The sequence below is a fragment of the Equus przewalskii genome, chromosome 16 (genome assembly GCF_037783145.1).
Source record: "Equus przewalskii isolate Varuska chromosome 16, EquPr2, whole genome shotgun sequence".
Classification (NCBI taxonomy): domain Eukaryota; kingdom Metazoa; phylum Chordata; class Mammalia; order Perissodactyla; family Equidae; genus Equus; species Equus przewalskii.
Window position 1 is genome coordinate 13,534,940 of NC_091846.1, and position 21,448 is coordinate 13,556,387.

Consider the following 21,448-nt stretch of genomic DNA (forward strand, 5'->3'; position numbering starts at 1 on the left):
CTGAAGGCAAGGTCTGCAGTCAGCTGAAGTCATTTAGTTAGATTCCTTAAAGGCATCACATAGACATATGCAAATATATGCAAATGAGGTACACAATGGAGTAATTAAAATAAAACCTAGTAGTCTTAAATAGACAACAAAAAATTGTCCTAGGAGAGGCAATTAATTCTATTGTTTACAACCACTCCCTTTGTTAGCTGATTTTTTTCCCAAATGAAGAGACAAATCATTTTCTTTGCTTCTCTGATAGAAAGACAAAAAAACACTGCATTTATTAACTACTTCATTGTTGTCTTGAACAGCATAGCCAAACAACATCTATTAACAAGAGGAAAAATAATTCAGAAATGGGACCACAGCTTGGAAGGCTTTCAGAGTCTGGCCACTGCTCACCACTTCAGGCACATCTCATGCCCCAGCCCCTTCCTCAACTCTCAGCTCCTTCTACACTGAATTTCTGGCAGTCCCACAATCCTGCCAGCTCCTGCTCCCCTGCCAGGGGTCACGTGTGCTGTTCCTTCTGCCCGAAGACAGAACACAGTCCCTGCCTTCAGGACCACACAACCCAGTCAAGGAAAGAGACAAATAAACAGGTAATTACATAATCCAGGATGCTGAGTGCAATGATGGAAATGTGAACAGAGCATGGTGGTCGCATGAACAGGAGCACCAAAGGGAGGAGGGTAGGGTGGTCAGAGAAGAGCCTGAAAGATGTTGCTCTTGAGCTCAGGACTAAAGGATGTATAGGAAGCAAGCACTGATAGAATGGAGCCCTAAATGATGTTATAATCTGCATATGGAAGAACTTCTAGGAGTTATGGATATGAAACATGAAGTGTAAGGCCAGAAGGGACAAGAGAATGAGGCTGAAGAGGCAGAGTGAGTTTTTGCTGTTGTTAAAAGATAAACTGAGGCATATTAAAATTTTCAGAGTTTATTTGAGTAAAATTCTATTCCAATTGGGCAGTGCCAAACCAGAAGTAGTCAGGAGCGCTCCGCCAACAGGATCTCAGGCAGCTTTTTATAGAGAAAAGGCAAAGGCAAAGTAAGGAAATTCTCCACTGGCTATAGCTTAAAGCCTAGTTGGCTGTTTGTGACTGGTTGTCCTTAGGTTTGGGTTTTGTAACCTTGAGGCATCTACAGGCTTAGATTTTGGTTTAAGGCTGCAAGGGCGTTACAGCCTCCTCAGTCTAATGGCCTCCTTGTTTAATTAATTTAACACCATGCTAAGGAGCTTGCACCTCATCCACTGGGGAAAAGGGAGCCATTGAAGAGCTTTTAGTAGGTGAGTAATGAGGTAAACCTTTCTTCTAGGGTCCAGACTGTCAACGCAAGTAACCAATAATTAATCTACAGATTAAAAGTGGGATGAGTTTATTATATGAGTCAGGCTGAGGACTATAGCCCAGGAGCACCATCTCCACCAGGGAAGAAAGCAGTCTGGAGAAGCAAGGTGTACAGCATGGTCATTTATCGTTTTGTAACATATATCAAACTTAGGAATACTTCCTTCTCTCTTTTACTACAGTCACAAGATGTTTTGCTGCATACACAACAGGTCAGTCTGACCCTGGTTTCTGGGAAGGAAAGCTTATCTTTAAAGAAATGCTGATATGGGAGGGAGGCATTTATCACTATCTTTAAAGGCAGCATTCTCCGCTTTGCGTACCGTTTTAATGTTTAAAGCAGATATGCAATGTATGCTTGACAGGCTGTAAGTCAGCCCATTCTGGAAAAACAAGTTCAGGCTGAATCAGTTTTAAACCAAAATGGCTTCTTCATATGCCTCCATATATTAACTTTCCTTATTAGTTGTATTGCTTTTCATTTATTCCATCAAGACACCTGTCTGCATCTTCACAAAGGGGAAAAGAGGGCAAAGACTAAAGGAAGAGATTCCCAGTAGAGAGGCTCTTATGGTAATACCTGGGAGAGACTATGGTGTCTTTAACTAAGGCAGTCACAGCATACAAGACAGGGGGACATATTTTAAAGATATTAAGGATGGAGAGAATTAACAGGACTGATGATTAATTAGAATGGAAAAAGAGCTGGGATGAGAAAGTAGGAGTCAAAGTCAACTCCCAGTTTTTGTGCTTAGCAACTCCATAGATACTGGTGTTCTGCACTAAGATAGTGGCACAGAAACAGGATTTAGGGTTAGGGGAGGTATTGAGTAGTATATTAAATATACTGAGGAATAAGCATTTGATGTCCAGAAGGCAGATGGATATATAGGTCCTGGCACTTGGATGGCCATGTGGAGTATGAGTTTAAGGGGACATTGTATTAGGGACAAAGAGACTCCATACACGGCTAGTCAGTAGTGCAGGGAAAAAAATTGTGATGGCTGAAGTAGGACAGTGACAGCAGAGATTTAGAAGTGATAGATTCAACATGTAATTAGGAAGTAAATTGTTTTTTCCCTCTCATTCTCTAACTATTCAAACATTATTCACGTGTCCAAGACTATGTTCGTTGCTTTTATGGAATGAGTAATCAAAACAAGCTAGAAAATTTTGGATGGTGAAGACTTTGGTTTGTGTTGCTAATGTTTTTTCCATTCTGATATCTAGAGCCTTCGTAAAGTTCATGCAAGAAATATGTCAAAGGAGCATTCCAGCCCTCTCATTTTCTGGAACTAAGGGAGTGATTTACCGGAGAGGTGTGGCTACTGGTAGCAGAGCTAGACCTAGAATCTTTCTGGTTTCTAATCCTGCACCCCTCCCACCACTCCATGCTAGTGCTGATCTCTCAACTTGGCAGCTGCTTGTAAATATTTAAAACAGCCTTCTAAAGATCTGCAAAACATCAGAGAAGCCACACTTTAAGCAATGCATCCTAATCCCCAAAGGTACATTAGAGCTAAAATCATGAAATTAATAGTTACTTACTTACGCAGAATCAATGCATGCCTTGGCTCAGATAAGTGATTGTTTTTGGACAACATAAGAGAATCTGGAGGAGTGAGTGAAGCTGAGTGTTGCTGACAGATGGAGAAGTGAAGCTGGGGAGGATGGCGAGCCTGCAATGGAACACAAGGGACAGAGGCCAGCTTCAGCCAGGCCAGTCTTTACAACCTGTGTCATGACTTGCCCCAAGGAAACGTGGAGATACGAAATTAGTAACTGAGCCCTTGAGATTAAGAACCTCGGAGCTTGAAAACTTTCAGGAAAACCAATTTCCTGGTCTGAGTCCCACATTCCAGGTGTCCTCTGACTTTGCATCAACATCTTCATCAAACATTTTTTGATTGATTCAACTATGTCCCAAGCTGGGAGTGGAAATCCACCCAAAAATCTGATGCTAAAGAAAAATCTATAATCGAAACGGTAATATGGCCCTAGTTTAGGAGTAAAACTATATAATGTATATAGGTTATAAAAATCTCTAAAAGAGGTCAGGTTTATTCAAATTATTTTATCATGAAATGAGAAAATCATACAGTTATACCAATATAATGAATCTAACCTGAAATGCTATATTCTTTATGAGCCACTTCTACTTTCAAACTATGTCAAGAACAAGAGTTCACTAAATGCACTCCTTTTAGAAGCTGTCTTAGCGTGGAAGTGAAATACCATATACACTCACTATTTCCATGGTAACTATTTTCTAACTAAATGGAACTAGCATAATCAAAATTTAAGACTTTCTATTTCCTGAAATGTTCATCTTATGTAAATGTGTTTTATACAGAAATTACATGTAGTGTCTTCCCCTTTTATTTTCTTCTTCTTTTTTGTTTTGTGAAGAAGCTTGACCCTGAGCTAACATCTGTTGCCAATCTTCCTTTTTGCTTGAGGAAGGTGATCCATGAGTTAACATCTGTGCCAGTCTTCCTCTATTTTATGTGGGATGCCACCACAGCACGGCTTGACAAGCGGTGCTAGATCCGTGCCTGGGATCCAAACCTGTGAACCCTGGGCCACCAAAGCAGAGCACACAAATTTAACCGCTCTGCCACCAGCCCAGCTCCTATTTTCTTCTTTTAATTAACTAACTTTGCTAAATTTGGTAGCTATGTATAGGAAAAAATGATGTGGTGTATTTGTTGCTCTACTGCTTATAAGATATATTCCTCTAATATTTGAATTTTTTATATAAAAATTGGCATGCTTCTTTTCTCATAGTCTTGAGAATTCAGAGTTTTTAAAAAGATAATTCAGTTAATAAGCAAGATATGTCCTAGATGTGTTTGTTTGGTAGACACTACAAGAAACGCTTTGTCTGTGTTAAAAGACAATTTTCAGAAAAAATGTAACATCACATCTTTCATACAGATATGAAAATGAATATGCGTTTAAAGTTTTTATTTGACTCATTATGAGAGATCAAGATGAACAAAGACTCTCTGTGACCACGGAGGCTTACTGCCAATTAGGCCTCCACCTTGGATCCCCAGGCCTTGATGGGCCTGCAGAGCTCAGTTTTAGCTAGAATCTTGCTAGGACGTTTACAGAGAATTCCCCCGCCCCTGATACCTTCTCGCCCTGGCCTGCCTTCAACAAGAATCCTGTTGTTGGTTTAGCTAGAATCTCCCTACCCTTGATGTCTCCTCTTAGTAATTTTTCATCCACTGACCCCCTCACTCGGCTGGCTGGCTATAAATCCCCAGCTGTCTTTGCTGTATTTGGAATTGAGCCCACTATCTCTCCCCTATAACAATAGTCTTGACACCTATCACAATAGTGCTGGGTAAAGTCTTCTGTACCATTTTTACAAGTGTCAGAAGAATTTTTTCTTTAACACAGGCAGATGTTTATAACTAGTTCAAAGGAAAAACCGAAAAGCACAAATTTATAGAGAGTAAAGGAATTGAATTGTAAATGGAGGCAAAACTGGTTTTTCCACAGGTGACAAGGAAGTCTACTGAACAAGACAGACTTTGCATAACTATCAATTACCTTCAGTTTACAAACGCCTGCAAAATAGCTCAAAGACAACAAACTGAATTTTGTTGTAGGGCTGGAGGAAGACAGCCTGGAAGATGAACAATACATAGCTTTCCACTGAAGAGTAATTTTTGTTTCTAGAGTAAAGTATGGTAACCATATGGAGCATGAGTCACACTATAAATTCCTTTGATCATCAGCTTTGCAGCCATACTCTCCCAGAACCCAGAGCATGACTTCTCATAACTCAGGCTCAGAAACAATTAGCTGTGACAAAGTAGGAAAAAGGTTGATGTTTAACTCTTGTAGCTCCACTATGCAGTGCAATGTACACACCTTTGAGAAGAACTGTCTAGTCTATGGACAGTCCTTACTTACAAGCCTGGCTTAATAAAGACCATCAACGATCACCCAATACGGCCAATAAAGATGTAAAATAGATTAAAGTTCTCATTAGCAAAGAAAATGCATTTTTGGAATTTTAAGAAAAACACATTAGAAAGAAAATGTAATCTAGTTAAATAAAAAGGAAAGCGCCAGGGCCAGCCCTGTGGCCTAGTGGTTAAGTTTAGCACACTCCACTTTGGCAGCCCAGGTTTGTGGGTTCGGATCCTGAACATGGACCCACACCGCTTGTCAGCCATGCTGTGGTGACGTCCCACTTTTAAATTAAGGAAGATTGGCACAGATGTTAGCTCAGGGCTAATCTTCCTCAGCAAAAAAAAAAGAGAGAGAGAGAGAGAGAAAGTGCTAGGGAGATTAACCAGAGTGATTCTTAATATTACTTCAATGAAGTAGTTACATAGCTTTTATTGCACTTATTTCATACTGTCTTATATACCCTTTTTTAAAAACATATCTTGACCCTACTCCATTCAGCAAAGGGGCTGTGTCCATATCACCATGGTTTCCTCCACTGAGCCTAGAACTTTGCACATAATATATGGTGGCTGAATGATTGAAGATTGAGTGAAACTCAATGAAGGCCTCTCTGTGCAAGTTGAAGTGTTGATTTCTATTGCCCTAATTCAATTTAAAAAGTTGTTTTTGGATAGCATTACTAACTACCGTTTATTGAGCACTGATTATGTGCCAGGCTCTGTGCTGAGTGTTTTTACATTCGATATCTCATTTAAGCTCTATAACAACCCTATGAGGTTATTATCCTCATTTTACCAGAGATGTAGTGGGAGTGTTTTACTATTGCCCTGACCTACCCAATTATATACATGTATTTTGTTTTCTGCACCATCATCACCTTTCTAGGGTTAAAACCAGTCCCCAGACGCCATTTCCTGGGCCATTCAAGAGAGAGGCATTCATTTACTGACACCTTCCATGTGCCAGACACCACAATAAGGATCACTTACCCTACCTGAGTCTCACAGCAATCTCCAGATATGAATTCTTACTATCTCTATTTCATATGTGTGACTATTTAAGCTTCTAGCAGTAAAGAAATTTGCTCAAGGTCACACACCTGGTGATCAGTATATTAGCAGTTCATGGGCTGTTCTGTCAGACTCTAACGCCGCTGTTCTTTCTACTGTGTGTTAGGGGATGGGTTTGGGACTAATGTGATAAAGCCTGGTCACCTCTATCCTCAGTTCTTAAGGAGGGAAAAGTAGTGATTTAGGAAATCATTCACTGTGTTACATATTCAAGACAGGGTAGTAAAGGATGAGAATCGACACTGGGGGCCCAGCTAAAAAGGTTAAATTGAATAGTGGCAGCAACAATGGGAAGGACAAATATATTTGAGACAAACCAGAGCGACAAGGCTTAGAGACAGGTTAGATGGAAGGGATGAGGAGTCGGGGAGCAGTTCAAGTTAATCATAAGATTTGGGGGCTGACAGAGTAGAAAAAAGTGATACCGCCTTGGAAAGAAAAGACAGGCCTGAGAAACAGAATCATGTGGGTGAGGGGAAGAAGATGACAAGCTCAGTTTGGGACATGCTGATTTGGAAATGATAGCTGGAGACATAAATGGAAATATGCTGCAGGCATCTGAAAATATGAGTCTAGCCAAAGATCAGGCTCAAATATAAAATTGGAAGCCGTCTGCACTGAATAAAGTCACAGATCCATCAATGGAGGAAGTGCAGAACAGACCCTTGATCATAAGCACAATAGGAGATAGAAAGATAAAGAGAATCCAGGAAAGCTGCTACATAGAGAGTAATCGGAAAAGCAGAAGGAGAACCGAAAAGATAGATATAGATAGAGGCTAGACAATAGACAGATAGATAGATACATAGATAGATAGATATAGATACAGTTCTTGTCATGAAGAAGAGACAATAGACAGTTTATCAGAAAAGCAACTAGCTCCCAACACTGTCAAATGATATAAAGACAGTATATTAGTTAAGATATTGGCTGAGACTCTGTAACTGAGAAATCAAAATGGTAGCGTTAAATAGTTCAGCGCTGGTATGGTGATTCCACAACCATCAGAGTCCCATGCTCTGCCTCCTTAACACTGGGTGCAGTGGACTGGGTGTGTCCCCCTAAATTTATATGTTGAAATCCTAACCCCCAATGTGATGGTATTAGGAGGTGGGGACTTTGGGAGGTGATTAGATAATAGGTAATTAGGGACTAGTACCCTTATAAAAGATATCCCCAATAGCTCTCTCATCCTCTTCCCATCAGGTAAAGATACCAGCAGAAGACAGCAGTCTGCAGCCTGGAAGAGGGCACTCATCAGAACCCGATCATGCTGGTATACTGATCTCAGACTTCCAGCCTCCAGAACTGTGAGAAATAAATGTCTGTGATTTATAAAAATTTTTTTAGAAAAGAGAGATGTCCACATGAGGCCGTTTCAGTGGGGTTCCAAAAGTCTTGGGCTAAACTTTCTGTTGGATGATCCACAGGCGACCATAGCCCACTGTGGAAGGAGAGTGCCTCATACTCAAGTAAGGGGAAGGACAGCTCCCCTGACCCTTCAGCTCAGATGTTGTGAAGTGGCCATTCCAACTGCAGGTGACCTGCAGGTGCTGGCCTGTCTTCAGGTGAGTAGATGTGCTCCACATGGTCACCCAGGTCCTCATCCTTTTAGGGCCACTGACCTTCTCTAACGATAGGCCACACACCCCACCCTAGCATAACCCAGCATTCTTCTGATCTCCCTGTGGCAAGGCAAAATGAGTCTCCATCTCTTCTTTTTCTAACAAATTATCATAACAACTTCTCTCTTCATTTGTAAGAGGTGTTTTTTTTCCACTCTCAAACAAACTAAGCTCTTGAGAATGAAAAGCCTTGATTTTCAACACTACTGTTTCTGATGTGGGGTTCAGAGCCGGTTTTAGAATTCAAAACTGAGCATCCTTCTTTCTGTGCATTTGTAAGAGAAGAATTCAAATTCTCCTGGGATCATTTGGAGGCCGCTCAGTGAGGTGCAGGGGCGGGTGAACATTTTCTGTAAAGGGCCACATGGTAAATACTTTAGGGTTTATGGGCCACAGGCAGTCTGTGTCACAGTCACCTTTTTTAAATAGCGTTTTAAAAATATGGAAGCAATTCTTAGCTCCAGTGCTTTTGTAGGTCCATGGGCTTCGCTTTGCTAATCTGAATTAGAAGAAGAAATGGGTTCAAGACATTTGTCTGTCTATTTGTTTGTTTTGAGCTCAAATCAATTATGAATTTCATGTCCACTGGGAAGTGAATATCTGGCCTTATGAGTTTTGTATTTCTGTATTTATGTTTGACCCTTACTGAAATTTCAAAACTCAAGCTATAATAAGCGATTTTTCAAACATAAATATGTATATATGTCTTTTCCATATGTTTATATGTCTATAGTTCAGAAAAGTCTTACGTGAGTGTGTAATATTAATAAATTTGATTATAAAATCTCTTCAATTAAAAGATCTCTATTCTGATTGGCTTATAGAGATAAATAAGTGCTTACATAGATTGAACATTCCTAAAATTCCAAGAAATTAAGGAAATAGAACTTCTAATAATATCACTGTGCTAAAAAAACGGTATTCTTAATGAAGCTAACTCAGATGTTTTAGAAATTCAAGTTCATATAATTTAGATAAATCTTTGCAAATGAGATTAATTTAATATTGTTAGTTTAATAAAAACAGTTATGTCTTCTCTAGGTTGTCGGCATTAAATATCATACAAGATTACATTTTTTATTTTACTTGGGTATGTTCTTCCTAAACTTAAACAAGTTTATTGATGGAATAAGCTAACATTACTTCTAATAAATATTTCAGATTAGGAAAAATGCAAAGGTGCTTAAACAAATTAAATTGTTATTCTAACAACTTTATTTCAACATTAATTATATTTTATAATATGTCAGTTTGATGGCAGTTTCCAAGATTTTTAGACAATTTAAAATCTTGGACTGATACTAAATTGAATAAATTAATGGCTACTCATTAAGTACCTAAATCATTTCTAAGTAAGATGGAATACTGAAAAATTCATTACTAGGCATAATTTTAAGTTCGTGTGCTTTTGTATCTTATTTTTTAAGGTACAGAGAAGCTGTATATGCGGAGTACTTCAACGAATGTGTTCATTTTTGCCACTTTGAAAACCTAGACAATAAAGAATACGTAGAATATAGAAAGTTGTAGAGGACTCAAGAAAAGGGAATCTTGTTTGGGTCAGAGCTGGCTATCGCTTGATGCTTTTATTTCAAAGATTATCAAAAAGAGCTTTACTTATCAAATATTATAGTTATGCAAAGCTACAATTTAGTTTTCTCTCTCTCAAAATGACAAAATTTTTCTTAGATTATTGGTCAGGTCTTGGCAAGCAGTTAGTTACAAAAGTTTATTCTTTCCTTTCTGTGTAATCTGCCTAGATGACAAAGATTCTGTGTCTTACAGAATCATTTTCATGATTTATGTTTAACTTATTTCCATGATTATTTAAGAAAACAATGCCTTCTCGCTTAGCAAAAAGTTAAGATTCTTTCCAATCACGTTAGCTCCTATGTTTACTTTTAAAACGTTTTTTGTTTCTTTGGTGGTTAAGTATCCCATGATCCTGGATAGCCAAGTACCACATGATCCTACTTTGATCAAGCATTCAAATCTCCTCGACTTTTGATATTTTGCCTTCCCAAAATCAAAGCCTAAATGACATCTTTGCACCTTAAAACTATCTTTGAAATTTCCTAGAGTGCCCTGGAAAATCACAAAGGATTTGTTCCTTCATCTTGCAGAAAGAGGGGTACTAGAAATAATTAGGTTTATTTGAATGTTACTATTGCTGAGTTGCATGGGAAGAGCTGTCAAATTGAAGAGATGCTTAGCCTTCCCTAGGTTAAATTTTTATGGGTAAAAAGGTTATGAATATAACTATTTCAGCAATTGTATGCTATATGGGAAGTTCCCGAAGACTTGTCAATGCCTTTGCTATCTACAATATGTTTCCGTTTATTAGAGTCCTGGTGCTGTTTTCCCAGTTGTTAGACAATAACAGTGTTATTAGTCATAGTTTCAGTTATTTTTAAAATGTTAATTTGTTCACAACTTTACTTCTTTAATTTGAATCTAGTATCTTCTAAGCCAGTGGTTTTCGATTGGAGATTTGCATCACTTCTCTGCAGTGTTATATTAACGTACAGATGTTCACAACCTGCTCTAGGTTTACTAAATCTCTTACTTGGTATTCTTGATATATTCTTGGTGCATTCTTCCTATGTTCTTAGTATATTCATGGTATATTATGTCAGAATTATTATGTATCACAAGATTTTTCTCTGAAGTGAGTATGTTAATCCATTTTTATAAATTAGATGTAATGTTCACTGTATTCTTTGAAAATAGTTCTAATCATTGTGTTTACAAATATTTTGTCTAAAACTTTTTTTGGATTGAATTTATGATCTCGTTTTGCATGCCTCAGAAACAACCAAATTTCCTTGTCTGTTGCATTATTCTTATAATGAACTGTCATTAGTCCTTTTACTTTTGAAACTTATCAGTAATAAATCAACCACAGCAATTTTTAAGTATCTTGTCATCCACAGATAGTTTTCTGTTTTACTCTTATTCTTTCCTGAAAGCACCTGCAATCAGCTACAGGCCGGAGTGCTTCATCTTCAACAAAGGAGGATCATCTGTGAAAAAGATTATAGTGGGTACTTCAGGGAATAGGCTTCTGATGGCATCGCTCATATCATGGGATGAGTCAGCATTTCCCGAACTATACCCCAGAAGCAGATGGATTCAGAAGACTTCTAAGCCAAGATCAAGCAGACTGAGGACTAATGACATAAGACTGAATGAATTGATAAGAGTTAATTGTAGTTTTTGTCTGGAATATTGTTGCTGTTTTAATTTTTTATTTTCTGAATATATAAGGAAGCCTTTTGCTTTCCTCTTGAGCAATCCATAATTCATAGTAATTAAGTAGACTCTGCTTTTATAAACTGAAATGAAACATTTGCAATGATATTTTACTCTCCCTGATTAACACCTCCAGACTTTGGACTCTGTTACTGAGCATTCTTGTTTTCATAGCAATACACTTATTTCTGTAGAATTTGTCCTTTTTTATATCCGCTTCAATAAGAATCTGTCCTCCCATAATTGGAAACATCGGTTAAACAACCAAGTGTTATTTGAGAATGTCATATTTGAGAATGATGCTCATTAATCAAATCTGACCAGACACATTAAGGAACTAAGGTTGACTTTATGAAGCCAATGCTTGCAAAGCTGTCTTGGGACTGGCCTGATATCTGGTTTACAGTATTTCATCCTTACAGGTGAGTAAAGTAAGTCTTCTTGGCAGACCCAAGAACCCTAGGATATCTTGTGGACCTCCAGAAGAGAGGATTTATAGATAATATAGGTAAAATCTGATAGCAAGTTCTTAGCTTGGCTTCCTACCCTCAAGAGGCTTTTAAAAGTCTAATTTGAAATTCCTTGTGAAAACTTCAAGCAAAGAAACATAAGAAGGCCTCCATAGTTAATTACAATTTTTCTTGCAACTTTGCAAATAATCAAGCCAAATCTAAGGAGACCAGCCTTATTTTATGATCAAGAATAATCTCTCTTTGAGATTATCAGAAAGTATGGGAGTGGAAGAGTGACTTTTGTGAGAGGGGGAAATCTTGTGTTTCTGGGAATCTATGCGTTGTCTATAGCACATCTTTCTGTCAAGAAAAGATTCTTGACTTTTTCATTGTCTTTGAGCTTTGCTGCACCTAGTTATACAATTTGTAAATTTGACGTAACTGACGGATATGCAAACTGTATTGTCTAATGTTTATTTAATTGACTTCCTCCTCTCTGTGGAAAAATCAGTTTTAAGATCTACCTGCAAATTTTACTGGAACATGTTACTTGCTCAAATTGCCAATCCTCACCAGGCTTTCTTTCCTTTCAGTTTTTTTCAGTATCTGACTCCAACCCTCCAAACTAACTTTTCCAATTTTTCTCCCTGTTGCCTGATTTCAGCATCACCAAATAAAACCTAACTGCTCAGACCACTACCTAGACTCCAGGTTGCCTTGCACCTGGCCCTTGTCCTCTAGCATCTGAAGAAAATACTACTAACTTCAAAGGATTCACTATCACAACATACCATGCATGCTCCAGGTGTCTCTTTGGACGAGCTCCTGTCTGAGCCACTAAGGAAATCCTTGGAAAGGCTTGAGGCATTCAAGCTTCTTATATGAGAGGTAACCAAGACTGCAAACAAATTTACCAAGAACACAGCATTGTAGCTAGAGAGCTTCAAGAAACTCAACAAGTGGTGCTGTATAATAGAAGGATTTTCCTCCAATGGTCTTGAAATTCACTGGACTGGTTACTCTCAGGCTTCACTCTTGGCTCTTTATTTTAATATAATCTTTTATATTAATATATTGTCTTCATTTTAGGCATCTCTCTCTTTAGGACCTAATCTCCTAGGACCTAGGAGATTTTAGGTTTTAGGGCCCTAAAACCACTGACCTTTGCCACCACCTCTCAACAGATGGTTCAACTAGTTTTATAGGAAAAACACCAAGAAGAATCCTCAAGAGACAATATTTCCTAGACCCTGCTTTGCCCCATTCAGAAAGTTTATAATCAGCTGTAAGTTTTTCACTGAGGGAAGATATTTATCCTCTTGAACCAAAGGGAAGGCAATGTTGAAATTTATCTGAGCCTTGTGCTGCCAGAAAGCAGAGAAGATGGAGAAGGTTAAGAAATCTCCCCACACATTTGTATTCCAAGAAACTGCTAACCAGCAAAAGATCACCCTACTGTCCCATTTTCTGAGATAAGACTCACCTCCACCTTTCCTCAGTGACTCAGTGAAGACCCATCTCCATCCTACCTCATGATGCCTGTGAGATTCTCCAATGATTCCTTTGTTTAAGCTTCTATAAAACTCAAGGGACCTTTCCTTTTCTTTGAGAAGTTTTTCATTGATAAATAATATCCCTATGGCAATAGCCTGAATAAAATCATCATCTAATTGTCCAGGGCATTTTGTCTTTCACACATTGAATGCACCATTTCAAACCAAATAGGAGTCCTATGATAGAGAACAGGAAGCCCTACTCATTGAGTCAGATAGTACCTATGATTATATGTCCTTCCCTAAATATACCTTTTCTTTTCCATGGAGTTAATTTTTATTTATTCTCTTACTTGACTTTCTTCAAATCTCTGGCTTAGTGTGCCCACAGTCTCCAACAACTCTTTAAAATACTTTTCTATCCAAATTTCCATGTTATTCTTTTCTTGGAGACTTCTCTCACAAAGCTCTCTATCTTCCATCTCCAGTCTACACTGATCTACACCTCTTGACGTGCTGCAGAGCTATCATTGTGGGACTTCCCTCTGCCATCTTTATAGGAATTATTTACATCTCTTTCTAAATTGGATCTCATTTCCCTTTTTCTTACTTTATTCCCTATTGTCTTGGAGCACATCCCATAGAATCTTCCTGAGAAGGGGTACATGGGAGACACATTTTTTGAGACAATGCCTATCTGGTAATGTCTGTATTCAACTCTCACTCTTGGCTAATGTGAGATGATACAAAATCTATAGCAGTCTCTGGCCCCAGTTCCTGGCACAGAGCTCCTAAAACCCCTGTAATTTTCTAGGTGATAAGACACTAGGAGCATCTCTTGTTCTAATATTTGGTCTTTGACCTCATCCCTGATGCAAGCCTCCTAAAACCCTTGTAAATTCCTAAGTAATAAGAGCACTAGGAGCATCTTTTGTTCTATCAAGGTGACTCAGGGTGGGCTGCTGGATGGTTGCTGGATGGGGGCTGGTCACCAGAAAGACCCAAGTAATAATGATTAGAAGCTTGACATTTTCAGCCCCACCCCCAGCTTCTGTAGAGAGTGGTGAGGGGCTGAAAATGGAGTCAATAATTGATCACGCCTACGTGATGAAGCCTCCATAAAAATCCCACAAGTGCAGGGTTCTGAGAGTTTCCAGGTTGGTGACAAAGTGGAGAAGTGGGAAGCTTGGTGTTCCCAGAGAGGGCACGGAAGCTCTGTGTCCCTTCCCACATACTTTGCCCTATGCATGTCTTCTATCTGAATGTTCATCTGTATCCTTTACCATATCCTTTTATAATAAACTGGTAAATGGTAAGTAAACAGTTTTCCTGAGTTCTGTTAGCCACTCTAGCAAATTACTCAAACCTGAGGAGGGGGTTGTAGGAATCTCTGATTTATAGGCAATGAGTCAGAAGCACAGATGAAAACATAGACTTGTGATTGGCATTTGAAGAGAGGAGAAACAATCTTGTGGAACAGAGCCCGTAAGCTGTGGGATCTGATGCTGCCTCCAGGTAGATAGTGTCGGACTTGAGTTAAATTATAGGACACCCAGCTGGTGTTGTGAAGACTTGCCTGTTGATGTGGGGAGAAGCCCACATACACACATTAGAATTGGTACCAGAACACTTAGCTGACAATTTGAAAGAGGTATAAGCCTGGGTTAGTGATCATTTTCTTTCATAATTTGGAAGGCATTCCTCCAACGTCTTCCAACTCCCAGCGTTGCAGTGGAGCAAATCGTTCCTTCTTGTTTTCTTTGTCTCTTGCAGTCAAGTGGCATCAGCTTTCTCTGTTCTGCAAAGTCGGTTCCCACCTGTTCATCTGCTTTCTGACTCCCAACACTGCATTGACAGCTCCAGTCAGCCGTCATCCTTCCACTTTCTTGTTCTATTTGTTCTTGCAGGTTCATTCCTTTATGTTCCATTATTAGCATTCAATGGGGCTTTGAGAAGAAACAAAGATAAATGTCTGTATTCAATTCACCATATTTAAATAGCTTCTTGTTGATTGGTCAGTACTCTATATTTTTAACATCTTAATCTTTTTCTTGTCCCACATTTTGAAAATTCAGCTGCAGTTTGATATTTACCTCCTAATATTGAGTATAGTGTTTTTCGAGGTATAGAATTTTCTTCAATGCAGCAAGACCTATCAATCTTCTTCATAGTAATATTTTTAAAAGCCTTTTCCACACCAAAGTCAGATACACATTTGCCTAGAGTGATTTCTAGTTCACTTAAAAGTTGATTGGTGTGTTTGTAATTTCACTAGTGCTACGTTTTGGGTGAGTTATTTCAGGATGATTATTTAGTTTTTTGAATTTGCAATGTACTGCAATTTTAAGTTGCTTGATACAACATTTTTATATTTAAAAAATCACTTTCAACTTAAATAACCCACCTCCTAAATATGGAACACTTTCCAAGACCTATAGACTGAAGAAATCATGATGCTCACATCCTGTTCTACCCTCACTCTCATATTCCAAAGAAAATGCTGAAGTATTACTAAGTATAAAAAATTATAATAAGGTTCTAATTTTTCTTATGATGAATACATTGATGTTTTTATTTAATATCCAAAGTTGCCAACTAAAGAGTCTTTATGGCCTGAAAGGTCACTCTCAGTTCAAAGAGAGAAGAACTGAGTCCCAGATCTATAATACTTTATAAGCCATTACCAGTCGAGTGAGCAGGTCACAGTTTCCAGAAACAGTCTGTCCCCCAATTTGTTTTAGAAAAGAGTGCCGGAGGAATACATAGAGTATATGAGTAAACTTCTGTTAGATGATGACATCCCCCAATAGCTGATAGGGCGTAAAGAAAAATTTCTGTTTTCTCTACTCCCAGCACATCTGACACCAAACGTGTGGGTTTTTCTCTCACATTAAGCAATTCCCCAACTCTCTGGACACCAACTGGGTGTCCTACAATCCAATTCCGACACTAACTACCTGGAGTTAATGCAGACCTCACAGAGAAACTGCTCAGTCCCGTAAGATTACCCTCCACTCAGACCCAGTCACAAGGGCAGACTGTCACCTGTACTACTGACCAACTGGCTATAAATTGGAGATTCCTACAACTTGCTCCTCAGGTTCTATATTTTGCTACAACTGCTCACAGAACTCAGGGAAATGTTGACATATGTTTAGCTGTTTATTATAAGGTATATTATAAAGAATAAGAAGAACAGCTAGACAGAGCTACCTGAGGTGATGTCCAGAAGGATCCTGAGCGCAGGCACTTGTGTCCCATGGAGTTTGGGTGCATCACCTTGCAGTCCCATAGATGCTTTCACCAACCTGGGGCTCCACAAACCCTGTTGTTAAGAGATTTTATGGAGCCTTCATTACATAGGCATACCTGATCAAATCATTGGCCATTGGTGATTTAATCCATCTCCAGCCCCTCTCCCCTTTCAAGAGGTTGTTGGGTGGAGCCAAAAGTTCCAACCCTCTAATTACATAGTTGGTTCCTCTGGCAACCAGCCCCCACACTCCCAGAGTCACCTCACTAGCATAAACTCAGGTATAGTTGAAAGGGGCTTATTATGAGTAACATAAGATGCTCCTCTCAGCCTTATCTGTCAGGAAATTACAAGGGTTTTGAACTCTGTGCCAGGAACCAGGGACAAGACCAAATATATATCTTTTATCGTATCACAGTATCATGGGGTGTGAAACAAACATTTGGTCGAAACAATTGCAAAAGTTACAATGAAAACACATGCCAGAGACCACTTCAAATAAGGCCAGTTGATATACTAGATTACCCATACGTGAATGAAACAAGCCCTTCGAATCTTTTCTAGAAGAATAATGAGTATAAATAACAAATAATACTAGGAGCAGGAGCAGTCTTCAATTAGTCCCTCATTTTTAACCGTCTGATTGGGGGCTATTCAATCACTGGAGATATGACAAGAAGCATGGTTCACATCTATTTGAAATAACCCAGAGCTATGCAATCACTTTGAAAAATTGATGGACAGTAAAATAAAGGGGAGGAAACACTAGAACAATTTTCTCAAGACTACTAAAAGGCTATGGTGCTTATCAGGAAGTACACCTACGATCGAGTAAAAAGATAGTGAGACAAGTTACCAAAAGGTGGAGAGGAGACACCAGTGCTATCACAATGTTCTCCAAAGTCACCAACTGACTCCTTGAACTAAAACCTAGCAATGAAGAAAAATAACAGTGAGCAGAAGACCACAGGGATTGACATGCAAATGAGCACTCCAAGCAACCCACACTGAACTCTGCAGCAGTGAGGAATGTTTGGGGTGCTCGTTTGCATGTTGGTTACCAGAAAGTTCTTTCAGTTCACAGCCATTTTAAAGCATTCCTTGTCAGAGCCTGGGAACAAACTGAAGTGTCTGAACAAAGGTGACCGGCAATGAGTTCTCTTCTGTAACTCACAGGAAGACAATATGACTTCTATTGGGAACACAAACATTCTTTTTAGATGTTTATCATGCAAACAGAGTGGAGCCTACCGACTAGTGTGAATATCTCTTGTTAAAAAACAATCTCTGACCACATTGACCCTTTATTGCCTTAATCTCTAGATTCTGATGTCATGCAGCTTCCAACTGAGCTCCTCCTCTCAGAAAGGGCAACATCTCACTCTCCTGCTACTGCATCTGCTTCCTATTTATAAAGAGCGCACTTTGAGAAAAGAAATGTTTCTTTCTTTAATCCACAGCAATATTTATTGCTTCAGGGGAATTCCAGTCTTGTCCTTTGGCAAGCTCACAGCTCTCGATTTAAACAGGCAAAGCAAATGCATTTTCTCTCCTTCATATGAAAAAGGCGGTGGTTAATAGGACTTTGTTGCTGACAAGTATAGCCATTTTAATTATTTTAAAACAAATAACAAATAAAAAATAAACAAAAAATAGATATTCTTGGTCAGGAATCCACTCTAGAAATTTCTTTCCCACGGCATCTTTGTAATCAGCACAATTCAGCTTCCATCATCTTTGTTTACTAAATGACTACTATGGGTGAGCAGTTCCCGTTATGGTTCAGGGTGCCCACCTCTGCCCTCTAGCCACCAGCACTTACCAGAAAAAAAAATACAAAATGCATCCATACAATAATGTACATTAAACACTTTTTAAATCTCACATAAATGAATAAAGTATTCTCCTTAAGTACAGAGTACCAGAAGGACTGTAGATTGTATGATGGTAAATGGAGATGTAATCCAGAATGATGTGCTTATAAACAGAATGGAACAGGGGCAATGATAACATCTCTTTTCTTTGGACTAAGGGAATGCTTTACAATGATAACCAGATTTTGGCAATGAATACAAATGAACGGGGAGAGGCTCCAACTCTTTCTGTCTCTTTGGTATGTACAGCGCTAGTTCTTCAGATACATGTTCTTAAGAGTGGGATAGTTATTTTAGATATACTGGTGTCATGCACTTCATCAGTCTCATTCATAAAGCTCATTTCAACGTGGATCTATTACCAACTATTCTCAGAGGATCCTCTGGAGTTAAATTCCAGCCACTTTTCCTAGTGACACTCAAACAGTGGTCTGATTTCTCAACCTCACAGTCAAGGACTATGCAGAGAAAATGCGTAAAAGTAGTTCAATAGATCACATAACAACTGTTTATACACAATAAACTGCAAGTAGCTACCTCCTTAAGGAATGCCTCGCTGTGTCTCTTTGGTTTTAATCCCACCTAAATTCTTTCAGTGTATCAGTTCTGCTTCACACAGGAACAATGCAAACATTTTTTTTAGCATGCAAACAATAGTAAATCACATCTGTTACTGCACAAAAAGAGGGTTCTCTGTCCAATGCACACAAAAGCCAATTATTATGCCACTGGCTTTTGAGAAAAGAAAAGGCTTTATTGTGAGGTCGACCAGCGAGGTGACAGGAGGCAAGGCTCTCAAGTCAGTCTCCTTGATCCAGGGTTTGGGGCAAAATTTAAGAGGTTGGGGGAACAGGCTGATACGCGGAAGCGCCGGCCAGGCAGGTGTCCGTTGGAGGGCTCTAAACATTTACGGTAAGGTGTGGAAGGGGTTTTAACAGTGGAGCTTCCTAGGCAGTAGACCTCACTTCTGATAAGAGTCCAGCTTTCAATAGCCAGTCATGTCCTCGTCCTTTGGTTCTGTTAGGTGGAAGGGGGGAATCTTTGGTTCCAGGTGTTATTTCAGGTCAAGATTTTCTCCTCTACATGTGCCCTGCTACATGACTTGCCCTTTTTGGCTCACTGTCGCTGAAAAACAACTCTTTACATTCTGTTGATAAGATGGGGTCAGTTTAAACTTGTCCCATGGTTACACATCTTCCCCCACTTTTACAATTCAATGAAATATTTAGCATTTATTTCATGTTTCTTATTGTCAAAGCACCTTCTAACATGTGAGAGAAATAGATTTTAGTTTTACTCATTGGATAGAAGAGTAAAGAGAATACAAAGAGAAAAATAACTTGGACTACACATAAGGTCTATGACACTGCTGAAATCTGAATTCAGAATTTCTAAGGTACCTTCTTCTCATAAATGTAGGTGTTGCACATAGAATTCTTGGCCAATGAAAGCCATGGAATGAGTACTGCCTACTTAGTGAAAGTGTGTACCTTATAAATGTCTTATCAGTAGCTTTTCCCAGAAGTCATTTGTTCCTATATTCTTCACCAAATGGCCTTAATAGAATAATTAATGGTATAATTACTTAACATCTTTGAAATACTTGAAGAGAATCTGATAAATGGATTCAAAATCTGTCCTTTTTGTGAACGTAGTTACTGTAATTTGGCTACATGTAGAGTTTTTATTGAGTAGTATTAGTCATTCTTAAGTGCTAAGACAGAAGATTTAGGTATTTTTTTAAGTTATCTCTTAATGTTTGCTAGGCCACAAAAACTACTAAAATATCAGATTTTTAAAATATTGACAATAATTAGAATAAGTATATATTTGATCAAAAGAACCAAAGTTTCCATAAAGTTAATATTTATAATTACTTTAGTGAATATCAACATATTGGGTTATTTGAATCATATTTCTTGGAGGCCAGTTGTTTATCCAGGAGAAAATCCTATTCTAAGATACTGACCATTTAGTTTTGGTATGAAATCTACTCCTTTCTTAAGGCAAAGTCCTGTCCAAAGCCAGTGTGATTTTAAACACTAGTGAAAAATCAATCCCAATTGAAAACTGCACAGCTCTTCACTATCTTGTTTTGTAGGAAACACATCTTAAGTTTTACAGGTTGAGAAGAAAACAATGTGTTTACGAAAAACCTGGGATAAATACTAGAAGCAAAAAGAAACAAAAAGATGGGGTTTACTAACCTATATTGAATAAGTGGTGGGCTTTGATTGTCTTTTTTTTTCTAATTCAAAAATTTAAACACATTTCAGTTCAACTCTGACTAAAATAACATGATCATTTTTCTCTGCTTTCATTTTAGTTTTCTAGCATTGCCAATATTTCTAAGTGTGACAAGAAACGGGGCTTTAGAGACAAATTACAGGGCAACAGAAGAAATAAGATGGTTGTGAATCCCAGAGAAAGGATCACAGTTGAGTAGCATGAAGAGATTGGGTTGGGAGAGAAACATGGTGAGCTAAACAAAGGGAAATGTCTTCATCAGAGCACATTTAGAAACGTAAATTTACTCAAGGTAGTTTGAATAAAGAGGGATCTCACAGTTCCAGGGAATGAAACTGAAGCACAGCCCAGTTCAGGCAGGGCTGGGAGTTAGAACGGAAGATGGGCACCAAGATTGCTCTCCATCTCTCGAAGCCACTTGGCTTCCCTCAATTCTGCGTCTCTGCTCTGGCCTCTAGTTTTATAACTTTCTCTTCAAAACCATTGTTTCTTCTTTCCTGAATCATTGACAGGTAGGTGGTTCCGGTTCCCCAGGATACAGATTCCCACCTTAGCTCTGCAAGACTAATTGTTTCGATACTCATCGTTGCCTCCATTCTCATTGGCTTAGCTCAAGCCCCCACTCCTTTTGAGTCAGCTCTGGTCAGGAGTCAGAATCATATGGTAATAAGTTTGCCCCTTCTGGACTATGTGTGAGGCAAAATTTCTAAAATGGAGTTGTGGGAAGGCATGGAATGGCCAGCATCTATATACTAGGGAATAGAAAAACCCTGGGGATTTATATAGTACCAGTCACTTATTTATTAGGCTTAATTGTTATCTTGGAAGGCTGAATTCGAGACCAGGCAGTGAAGAGTGAAAAGGATGAGATTGATGTTACAAAGCAATGAAATAAGTTTCTGTAAG

At 38.7% G+C, this 21,448-nt stretch overlaps 1 protein-coding gene and 1 long non-coding RNA gene across 2 annotated transcripts in view; one reads left to right on the forward strand and one right to left on the reverse strand.

Annotated features, from left to right (window-relative positions):
• Nucleotides 1–21,448, reverse strand: part of LOC139076425 (uncharacterized) — a 536,857-nt gene that overhangs the window by 402,981 nt on the left and 112,428 nt on the right. The window lies entirely within an intron of this gene.
• LOC139076427 (uncharacterized) overlaps nucleotides 19,051–21,448 on the forward strand; it is a 30,879-nt gene continuing 28,481 nt past the window's right edge. Inside the window, exon 1 of the long non-coding RNA XR_011528030.1 lies at nucleotides 19,051–19,207. This is a non-coding gene — a long non-coding RNA (uncharacterized lncRNA). The remainder of the gene's footprint in view (nucleotides 19,208–21,448) is intronic.